Source organism: Puma concolor, chromosome C2, assembly GCF_028749965.1.
Source record: "Puma concolor isolate L17-30 chromosome C2, mPumCon1.1.hap2, whole genome shotgun sequence".
In the NCBI taxonomy this organism is placed as follows: domain Eukaryota; kingdom Metazoa; phylum Chordata; class Mammalia; order Carnivora; family Felidae; genus Puma; species Puma concolor.
The window spans coordinates 132,336,623-132,347,177 of record NC_141675.1 but is presented as its reverse complement, the minus strand read 5'-3'; positions in this window follow the sequence as shown (position 1 = coordinate 132,347,177).

Genomic DNA, 10,555 nt, shown 5'->3' with positions numbered 1-10,555 from the left:
TTCCAGCCCCAGCCAGATTTTCCTGGCTGCTTCTTTCCCCAGGTGGCCAGAAGAACACAATCCCTGATACCAGAGTTTGGCGGCTTCACATACATATCTGATCAACAGGAACACTCCCGCTCTGATAATGTTCTTGTATTTCTGTTGGTGAAATATGGGATAGTGGTTATCTGATACGCATAATAAAATAACTTCATACACGATTAAAATCATTATTTCTGAATTTGCGGTAGCATTTACCTTACAAGGAAGTCTTTGTGGTGTCTAAACGTGGTGTCTCTCCTGATCGGATGGGGGGCCCCCAGATGTGGGGTGAAGATGGGGTGGAAGCCACCGGCGCGGGAGGGGAAAGAATTCACCGGAGGCAGAGCAAAGGAGAAAGAAGTTTATTGAATACACCGTGAAGGATCCGCTGGCAGGAGAGCAAAGGAAAGGCTCTCTGCTACCCGGCAGTGGGTGGGGGCTGTTTCTAAAGAGTGAATGTGAGCAAGTATGGCGACATGTGGAATTTTCCCTTTTTTGGTAATTGCGCCTGGATGTAAGTAGCCCATTGGTCAGTTAGGGCCACTGGGTATTTTGAGGTCGGTCCACTCAAGCCTGTTTGCCTAAAAGTGGCCTCTACAGTCTTCTTTAACAAATCCTTGCTCAAGGAATAAATCCTTTAACTACATAAACATTTAGACTAAAACTAATGATTATGATTACACCATGTTCAAATTCTGGCTATTTCTTAATGTGATTTGCAGTCCTAAATGCTTGAAACCACATTGAGATAATTAAAGAGAATAAAAATTCCCCAAAATGTTAAGCACACATGGTCAAATTATACTTTTCCCCAATAGGAAGCTACCTACCATACTCCAGAATACCATAATTTTCTTATATTTCAAACAAAAGCACTCAGATTTACTGGGTATCCAATTAATGTTAATGTTATTTTACAAAATCAATTTGTTTTTATATGTTGCAACTGAAATTCTATTTTTATACTACACATATTTTACTGAATTATTGAATAATACCTTCTGCACCAATTCTTTAGAATGTAAGTTTATCTGTTTTATTCATTGCTGTATTCCCAGCTTAAAGCATAGTAAGTCCTCAATAATTATTTTTAAATCAACAAATACAACATTATATATGATCCATATTTCTGTAAGAATATTTATTTTCTTCATCACACATTGTATATCTTTTTTCAACATCGATTGTTTTTTCTTTGTTGTAGAATAAAAGCTCTGCAGTATAGGATAAAAAAGATAAGATTAAAAAAAAGTTTGCTTGGTTAACTCATTTTGTCCCAGTTGCATGAAGCCTCATATAGAAAAAATATTAGTTTAATGGCTTTATTATTTTCTTAAAAACCTGTCTTTAATGTTTATTTTGAGAAAGACAGAGAGAATGAGTGGGGGAGGGGCAGAAAGAGAGGAAGACACAGAATCTAAAGCTGGCTCCAGGTTCTGACCGTCAGCACAGAGCCTGATGTGAGACTTGAACTCATGAACTGTGAGATCATGGCCTGAGCCAAAGTCAGATGCTTAGCCAACTGAGCCACCCAGGAGCCACTAGTTTCATTATTTTCTGTACCTCATTTCTCTACTTCAGGTTGACTGTAATAATGGAAAAGTTGAGAACTGCAGCCATTCCCCACCCCCCAGGTAAGAATGGATTCTAATTAGAAAAAAAAAAAAAAAAAAAAGAAAGAAAGAGCATGAGGGACAGAGAGATAGGAACAGAAGATATAGACTGATATTGGGAGAGAGTCTTGCTTATGTTAATAGGATTGCCATTAATGTGCCTTTTAATACAAAGTGCCCTACATTGCTCTACATAGTTCATCATAAGCTAATGAAAGAGGTGCTTTAATTAGTAAGATAATAAGTGATTCAGAGACAAAAGGGAAGGATTCCAAACCATCACATCCATACACATGGCCAGCTGCCAAGAGGCTTTTGGGACAGGGTACAAGGGAGTAAGCTGCATAACACTTCAATAACTAGGAATCAAGGGAGGTGACAGTGTCCTCAAAGGAAAGGCACACCCGTAAGGTGTTAAAATATCATGAGCCTCTACTGTGAGACAAAATATTAAGCCAATTTAACCTCTTGGAATTGCCAGAAGCAAATCAGAGCATCTCAAATTTTGGAACAAGTCACTAAAACATTCTTACATTCATTGTCCACACTATTAGTTGAGTCTTAAAATCTGTAATAGTTCTTGATATTCCTTAGAGAATCAATGGTGTATCATTTGAAATAGTAGAAAAATAACACTCCTGTTCCAAAGAAAATCATGCCAACCAATTGACTATCAGGATGCTGAGTACTAGTAAGAATTATGCTTGCTTAGATTACATAGAAGGAAAAATGAGATATAAATGTTGCATGTGACTATAAATCAATGATATAGCATAACTCTAGGATACCTTTCTTTTTCATTCTGTGTTTGCTTTCTTTTCCTCGACAACTACAAAAATTATTGGGTTATAAAAGATAATACAATATAATTTTAAGATTAACATATAAACATATTTCTACTTTTAAAAGGGAGGCACTGATTTTCATTAGAATCTCAGTTTTATTTTCCTTCTGCAAAACAAAGATCTCTATAGGAATTAGGAGTAAACATTAGAAATATGTTGGATGAAGACCACTAAGCCAGTGCTACTCAAAGTTTGCTTCACAGCCTGGTTCCTGTCCCTGAACTATTACTGAGTCACAATAAAATAAGTACAGACATAGAGAAAAAAAATATTTAGAAATTTTTGCAAAGTTTCTACTGAATTTGATAGTAAAAAACTGAGACTTTTGATGTAGGTTTTTTTTTTTAATTTCATTTTTTCCAGTAATTTTTTTTGCATAAGTAATTAGAAATAAATCTTTTGTTCTGGGTAGTTTAGTAGATACTGGACTAAACTACTTTGGAAAAAAAGGTGCTTACATCATCCTTTCAAACTTCTTTGGAATCATCTTACATATCTAGAGCTTTGAGTGTTATAAATTGCTGTTTCTTTAGAAAGTAGACTGCTGGTTACCAGGGCCCGAGAGGTGGAGAAATGGGGACATGTTGGTCAAAGGGTGCAAACTTTCAGTTATATGATGAAGAAATTTTGAGGTACCTGGGTGGCTCAGTGGGGTAAGCCTCAGACTCTTGATCTTGGCTCAGGTCACGATCCTGCGGTTCATGGGATGGAGCCCCGTGGCGAGCTCTGTGCTGACAGCACAGAGCCTGCTGGGGTTCTCTGTCTCCCCCTCTCTCTGCCTTTTCCCCTGCTTGCACACCCTCTCTCTCAAAAACAAACAAACAAACAAACAAACAAATAAATAAACTTAAAAAAAAGGTGAAGAAGTTTTGAGGAATCTAAGGTACAGCATGGTGATTATAGTTAATACTGTATTATATAGTTGACAGTTGCCAAGAGGGTAGAAGTTACATTTCTCACCACAAAGAAGAAATGGTAACCATGTGGTGATGGAGATGGTCATTAACTCTAGGGTGATAATCATTTCATAATATGTAAGTGTATCGAATTAACACATTGTACACCTTAAAGCTACATAATTTTATTTGTACATCTCAAAAAAGCTGGAAAGAAAAAATCAGAATCTGAAAAAAATTCTGTTTCTGTATGCTTTCTCTGCTATTTAAAAAAAATAAATACATCCTCTGTCTGGAATGCCTTTCTACATTTTGGAAGAATTTTTAAACATTCAGTCTTTTATCAAAGTTCAGAATTGAAACCAAGCTTCTAGGGAGCATTTTACCTCTGTAACAACAAACATTTACAGACAATTGTTGTTGGAGATGGTAATAAAAAACAGAGGCCTTTTTACTTTTAGTTATAGATTAGGTCACTGACAAACATCGACTGAGTGTGTCAGGAAAAAGCTCAGTATGCTAAGTCATTAGAGTAAATATCATGTCAAAAAAAGTGAGCACAACTGCAAGTAATTGGAAACTAAGGCCATTTTATCAAGTTGACGGTGGACATCATGGCCATTTGAATTGAAAGAACATTTCAATAGTCCACAGTCATGTGGTAGGAGGTGGAGGAATGGATATATTTTATCACGAAATCTGAGATGCTTCAGTACCTGCAGATGCACTCGCAAGCCCCAGGACTTCTGTCCCAGCCATCCTCAGTCTCCAGAGACCAGGCAGCAGACCACAGGAGCTCCTAGGATATGTTTTTTTTTTAAACTTTGCATCCTGCCTGCCATTCTGGTTAGCCTTTGTCATTTCCCTTCCAATCTTATGTCCCCTCTTGCTATTTTTACCTGTTTTTCCTCCTGACCCAAACTACTTATGGAAATGATCACTTTTACAGTGCCTATCTAAGGACAATAAAAACCCCTCTTTTCTTTTCTTTTGTTTTCTTTTCTTTTGTTTTCTTTTCTTTTCTTTTCTTTTCTTTTCTTTTTTCTTTTCCTTTCCTTTCCTTTCCTTCCCTTTCCTTTCCTTTTCTTTTCTTTTCTTTTCTTTTCTTTTCTTTTCTTTTCTCTTTTCTTTTCTCTCCTCTCCTCTCCTCTCCTCTCCTCTCCTCTCCTCTCCTCTCTTCTTCTCTTTTCTTTTCTTTTTATTAAGTTTATTTATTCATTTTGAGAAGGGGGAAGGGACAGAGAGAGTGAGAGAAAGAGAATTCCAAGCAGTCTCCACACTGTCATCACAGAGCCTGATGTAGGGCTCAAACTCACGAACCATGAGATCATGACCAGAGCTGGACGCTGAATGGACTAAGCCACCCATGTGCCCCCCAAACCCCTTTTTCACCCTCAAACTCTTCATTAAACCTCTTTCCCTTTCTTTGACAGAAACCCAACTCTTTCATAAGAAAGGACATGACATTGCTTGCAGGGGCTACTTTTTTCCACACTCCACATGTCAACCATCCTCCTCTACCCCCAGTGCTGCTTCCGGAGCATTACTGCATTAGCCTTTGGGAAAGATGTCCAGCACTCTGACATTATTGCATCAGATGATGGTGTCCTGTAGCCTTGATTGTTATCGTCATGTACTTATTTTCTGGGTACTCACGCTCATGCCTTCCATGGTTTAGCATCTAATGTTTTTATACTCTAGTTCACACTATGCTTGACTCTTCGCTGCTCTATTCCTTGACTACTTAATCTCCAGCCACGTTAATCTACACCTTCATAATTCAATCCTATGGCCACACCTGGAACTTGTCGTCAGTTGGAACAGTCCCACCTCTGGCACATTAAATCTGAATGGCCATTTTTATCACACCTCCCCTCCCACAAACTCTCCCACTCAGTACGCTCACCAACCCTCTCCCTGACTCCACAAGGCTGGCAGCCTGGGATCCCTCTACATTCCTCTGTTGGTTCTATTTTGTCTTCTTTTCCTTCTCTGTCTTGCTTTGATGTCATGGACCCTCGTTTCAGCCGTTCTGTTGTCAGTTTTTAAAAATTCTAGTCCTACTGCCTTTCTCTCCATTCTTGTGGCACTCAATCTAGGTGCCCCATTTCTGTAGATGTAACCCAGACAGCTGAGTTATTGAAGATGATCACACAACCATACATGCTGATGGCACCATAAATTCCTGGTGCCCAACTCAACTAGACTTTCAGTACTATGTATATTTCCCTACTGAATTTTCTCCACTCGTTCAAGTCTTTCATTTTGTTGTCCTCGCTACTGGCCAATAAATTTGCCTATTTCATCAGAGGAAAAATACAACTCCAACTTCCTGCTACCAAATCTGCAAACAGAAGTCCCAGGAAAGACAATTTATTTTCCTGGTTGAAGGCCAATTCCTGCATCTGCACTCGTGATCCTGTCTCCTGCCTTCCTAGGATACCTGTTATGGGCTAAATGTTTGTGTCTCCTCAGATTCGTATGTCAAAGCCATAACCCCTGGTGTGACGGAATTAGGAGGTGAGGGCCTTTGGAAGGTAATTAGGCTTGGACGATGTCAAGAGAATTAGAGCCTCCGTGGTGGGATTAGTGCCCTTGTAAGAAAAGGATGAGACATCAGGGCTTCTTGACACCACCATTGAGGAGAAGTGAGAAGTGGCTCTCTGCAAGCCAGAAAGCAGGTCCTCACCCAGAACTAAACATGCTGAGACCTTGATCTTGACTTCCCAGCCTCCAGATCTGTGAGAAATGAATGTCTATTGTGTACACCACCCACCCTGTGGTATTTTGTTATGGCAGCCTGGGCTGACTAAGATGATACTGTTTTCTTTATCTTCAAGTCTTACTTTCCTTCTTTTATTCATCAGTCCATAAACGTATTCAATGGTCTCACATACTAAAAATTTGTCCCTCAGTCTCACACCTTCCATCAGGTACTGTCCTTTATCACCACTGCTTTGGAAAGATTTGTCTACATTCACTACCCCTGGTTTTCAGCTCCGCACATTCTTCACACCTTTTCCATATGGCCTCTACTCTTGCCACCAGTAGAAACTGTTCTTGCCAAAGCCAGCGATGACTGACTTTCTTACTGCTGAGTCATTGAAATCTTTCCTTGTTTGACATCTCTACTCCTCTTTCCGGTGTTGACCATCCCCTTTTGATCCTTAACATCACGCCCTTTCCATTCCATCTCACCAACATTGAAATCTCAGATTCCTTTGTAGAATCCTGAAACGTTTGTACTTCTCAGGATTCTGTCTTAGATTGTCTGCTCATTTCAGTTGGCACACTTTCAATTTTTCAATGTCTCCATCATTTCCTGTTGTGGCCTTAATAACCCTCTCTCTATATATGCAAATGACCCCAAAGCTCATCTTTCCAGGGGAAAACTGTCTCCCAAATTTTAGATTTGGAAATCCCTCTTCCTACAAAATGTGTCTTGGAGATACAATGGGTCCATCAGAGCGCATAGTTGCAAAACTGAGCTCATGTTTTCTGTTGACCTGCTCTATCTCAACTTCCAACCCCTAGTCAAAACTGGAAATCTGAGCATCATCCTTGACTGCTCCTGTTCCTTTACTTTAGAATTCCTAGATATGGATCAATGCATCACTTTTTTCTTTATTACCTCTATTACTCACCTAATTCAGTCTATCATCTTATTTTCATTCACCTCACAGGGAATCTCCTTTCCCCTAGCCAGAACTTATCTCTAGTCTCTTCAACTTATTCTCCACATCACAGACAGGGATTTTTCTAAAATGCAAATCTTATGCATATGCTACTACTATGCTTATGAGTGTTAAATGGCTTTTTATTACCCTGAAAGTCCAAATTCTTTAACAAGGTTCATATGATCCTTTTCCTTCTGAGCTCTCTACCATTCTTCTGTTTGGCTTTTAATGTCCCAACCATTTAGATTTTGAACTCTCTTCTCTCTCCCTCTCCCCTTACTCTAAGTCTTTGCAGGCCTCTTCCTTCTGTCTTGAGTTTTCCACGACCCACTCCCACCCCTGCCCCTGCCTCAACTCACCAGGTACTACTTCTGGCTAAATTATACATACAACTGAAGTCTCGCTTAGACATAACTTCCTTTGGGAAGCTTTTTCTCTTCCTAGAACTAGTTTGGGGATTCGCCTTTTTGCTTCCACTGCAATTCATTTTACTTTTCATAATACTTGTCACATTCTATTGTACTTCTTTAAATTGTACTTTTCTATTTTTGACTTTTTATTCCCCATTAGCCTGTCAGCTCCATTAGGGCAAGAATTGTTTGTTTTGACTCTAATGCTCTGGTACATTGGAAGCTCTAATAATTATTCAATATATGAATGCAGGAAGAAAAGAATAGGAAGATGCAGACAGAATAAAGCCAACGGAGGCAAGGAACTTAGGAGATCAAAACCAAATATGTAAATCAAGTTCAGGAACTTAAGAAATTATAGTCAGAAAAGTTAGAAGAGGTAGCCCTTCAGGCCCTCAGGTTTCATATGATGAAGATGAAAATGCAGATTCCTTGGTGTCCTTATATGTCTTGTCTGCACTTGGCCATGTCATTTCCATTTGGTTTAGTCCCTATATGATCTGTCCACCTCCTTCTCCAAGGAGTCTTTTGACAGTGTCCAGGTGCATAGTTCTTCGAAATTTTACCTTTGTTGTTATCACTAAGCATGCCCTGTGAAACAGCTTTGGCTGGTTACCTAGGCATGGCCTCTATCCTCTGAAGTTCATACTCAGTCAAACACAAAGCACGAACATTTCATTGAGAAAATATAAAATGAAGACTAAATAACATTTATTTAATAAATGTATACAAGGAACTTTATTTAACAAACGTATAATTGTGTCAAGTGCCAAGAGGGAAGGAATCACAGGTGTTGCATAATTTAACTCACCAGCCCTCAAAGTGATACATAACTATCCTCAAAAGTGTCACATGACTATGTAAATCCACTAGACTTCTCCTAAAATTTTCCTATATGCTCCCGTCCTCCAGCCTACCAGTTAGCTGGCTAAAGCAAGTTGAAATCTCTCATATAAACCAATTTATGGGAATCCTGTCACCCAGGTTATCGAAATTTACAAAAGGATTAAAAAAAAAACATTTAGACTCAAACTTATATGCTACTACACCACTAAGTTCTAAGTTGTAGGTTTGAAATTGGAAGAACTAATACAAATATTTCAAAAACATCAAAATTAAGAATTTCTGTGCATCAAAGGAAACATGCAACAAGGGTGAAAAGACAATCTATGGAACAGGAGAAAACATTTGCAAATCATATGTCCAACAAGGGATTATCCAGAATATATAAATAACTGCTATAATTCAACACCATCAAACAACCTGATTTCAAAATGGGAAAGGACCTGAACAGACATTTCTCTAAAGAGGATATGCAAATGGCCAACAAGTGTTTGAAAAGATGCACATTATTCATCATTAGGGAAATGCAAATTAAAACCACAGTGAGATATTACCTCATACCCACCAGGGTGGCTCCTATCAAAAAACCAGAAAATAACAAGTGTCGGTTAGGATATGGAGATATTGAAGTTTGCACATTGTTGATGGGAATATAAAATGATGCAGGGGGTGTGGAAAACTTCATGATATTTGCTCAAAAAATTAAAAATAGAATTACTATATGATCGTCCATCCCACTTTTGGGTATAAATGCAAAAAAAAAAAAATTGAAAGCAAGTTCTCAAAGAGCTATTTGTATATTCATGTTAACATGAATTGTTAACAAACAGCATTGTTCATAATAGCTAAAAGGTAGAACAACCCAATTGCTTATTGGTGGATAAATGGATAAACAAAATGTGGTATCACATACAATGGAAAATTATTCAGTCTTTTTTTAAAATTTTTTTTCAACGTTTTTTATTTATTTTTGGGACAGAGAGAGACAGAGCATGAACGGGGGAGGGGCAGAGAGAGAGGGAGACACAGAATTGGAAACAGGCTGCAGGCTCCGAGCCATCAGCCCAGAGCCTGACGCGGGGCTCGAACTCACGGACCGCGAGATCGTGACCTGGCTGAAGTCGGACGCTTAACCGACTGCGCCACCCAGGCGCCCCGAAAATTATTCAGTCTTAAAAAGAAAGAAAATTCTGGCATATGCTATGGTATGAATGAACCTTGAGGACATTATGCTAAGTGAAATATGCCAGTCACAGAGAGGCAAATATTGTATGATTTCACTTACATGAGGTACCTAGACTAGTCAAATTCATAGAGACAGACAGTAGAATGATGGTCACCAAGGGTTGGTAAAGGGGAATGGACGTTTGTTGTGTAATGCATATAGAGTTGCGGTTTTGCAAGATGAAAAGAATTCTGGAGATTGGCTGTACGACAGTGTGAGTGTATTTAGCACTCCTGAACTGTACACATTAAAATGGTTCTGATGATAAATTTTATGGTATGCATATTTTACTACAATTAGAAAAATTTCAAATATTTTCAGAATGGTTATAGATGTGTTCCTCTATTAAAACATGTGGATATTAGAGAATTGCATATAGACATTAAGCAATGAATTAAAGCTTCCCATATCCACTTTGCCATGAAAAAAATCACAAGGTTTTAGAAGATAAAATATTGAATTTTGGTAAGTAATCTAACTGATTCATCATTTTTGAAAATAGAAAAAAATAAAAATTAAAACTTCTATGTACCTATTATAAATGATACAAAATATTGTGATACTATTCTACTACTCAGAAAATAAATGTAGAATATTATTTGATATGCATTGTATTTAATCTTTATCAGAATTATAACCGTACTTAATTCAACTTTTTGTTTTCTGGAAATTATGGAATTTTATTATAACCAAACTTTAACAATGAATGAATGAGTTCGCTGAGAAAAATTAGTGGGAACTTATTTGTCAGGTATACAAGTAAAGTGAAATTTAAGATTCACGTAGTTGTCAGAGAACACCAGTTATCTAAGATTTGCATTAATCTACTGTAACTATTTAGGTGCCTATCACCTTAATTCTTGTGCAGTAGAATGTCCTGCATTCAGCAACCTCCAAGATGGCCAGCAGTCTTGGAGTCCTGACATTCATGTCCATGTATAACCTCCTTTCCTTGAGGATGGACTTCTAATGAACAGAATAAAGCAGATGTAATGGGATGTCACTTGCTAGATTTGGTTACA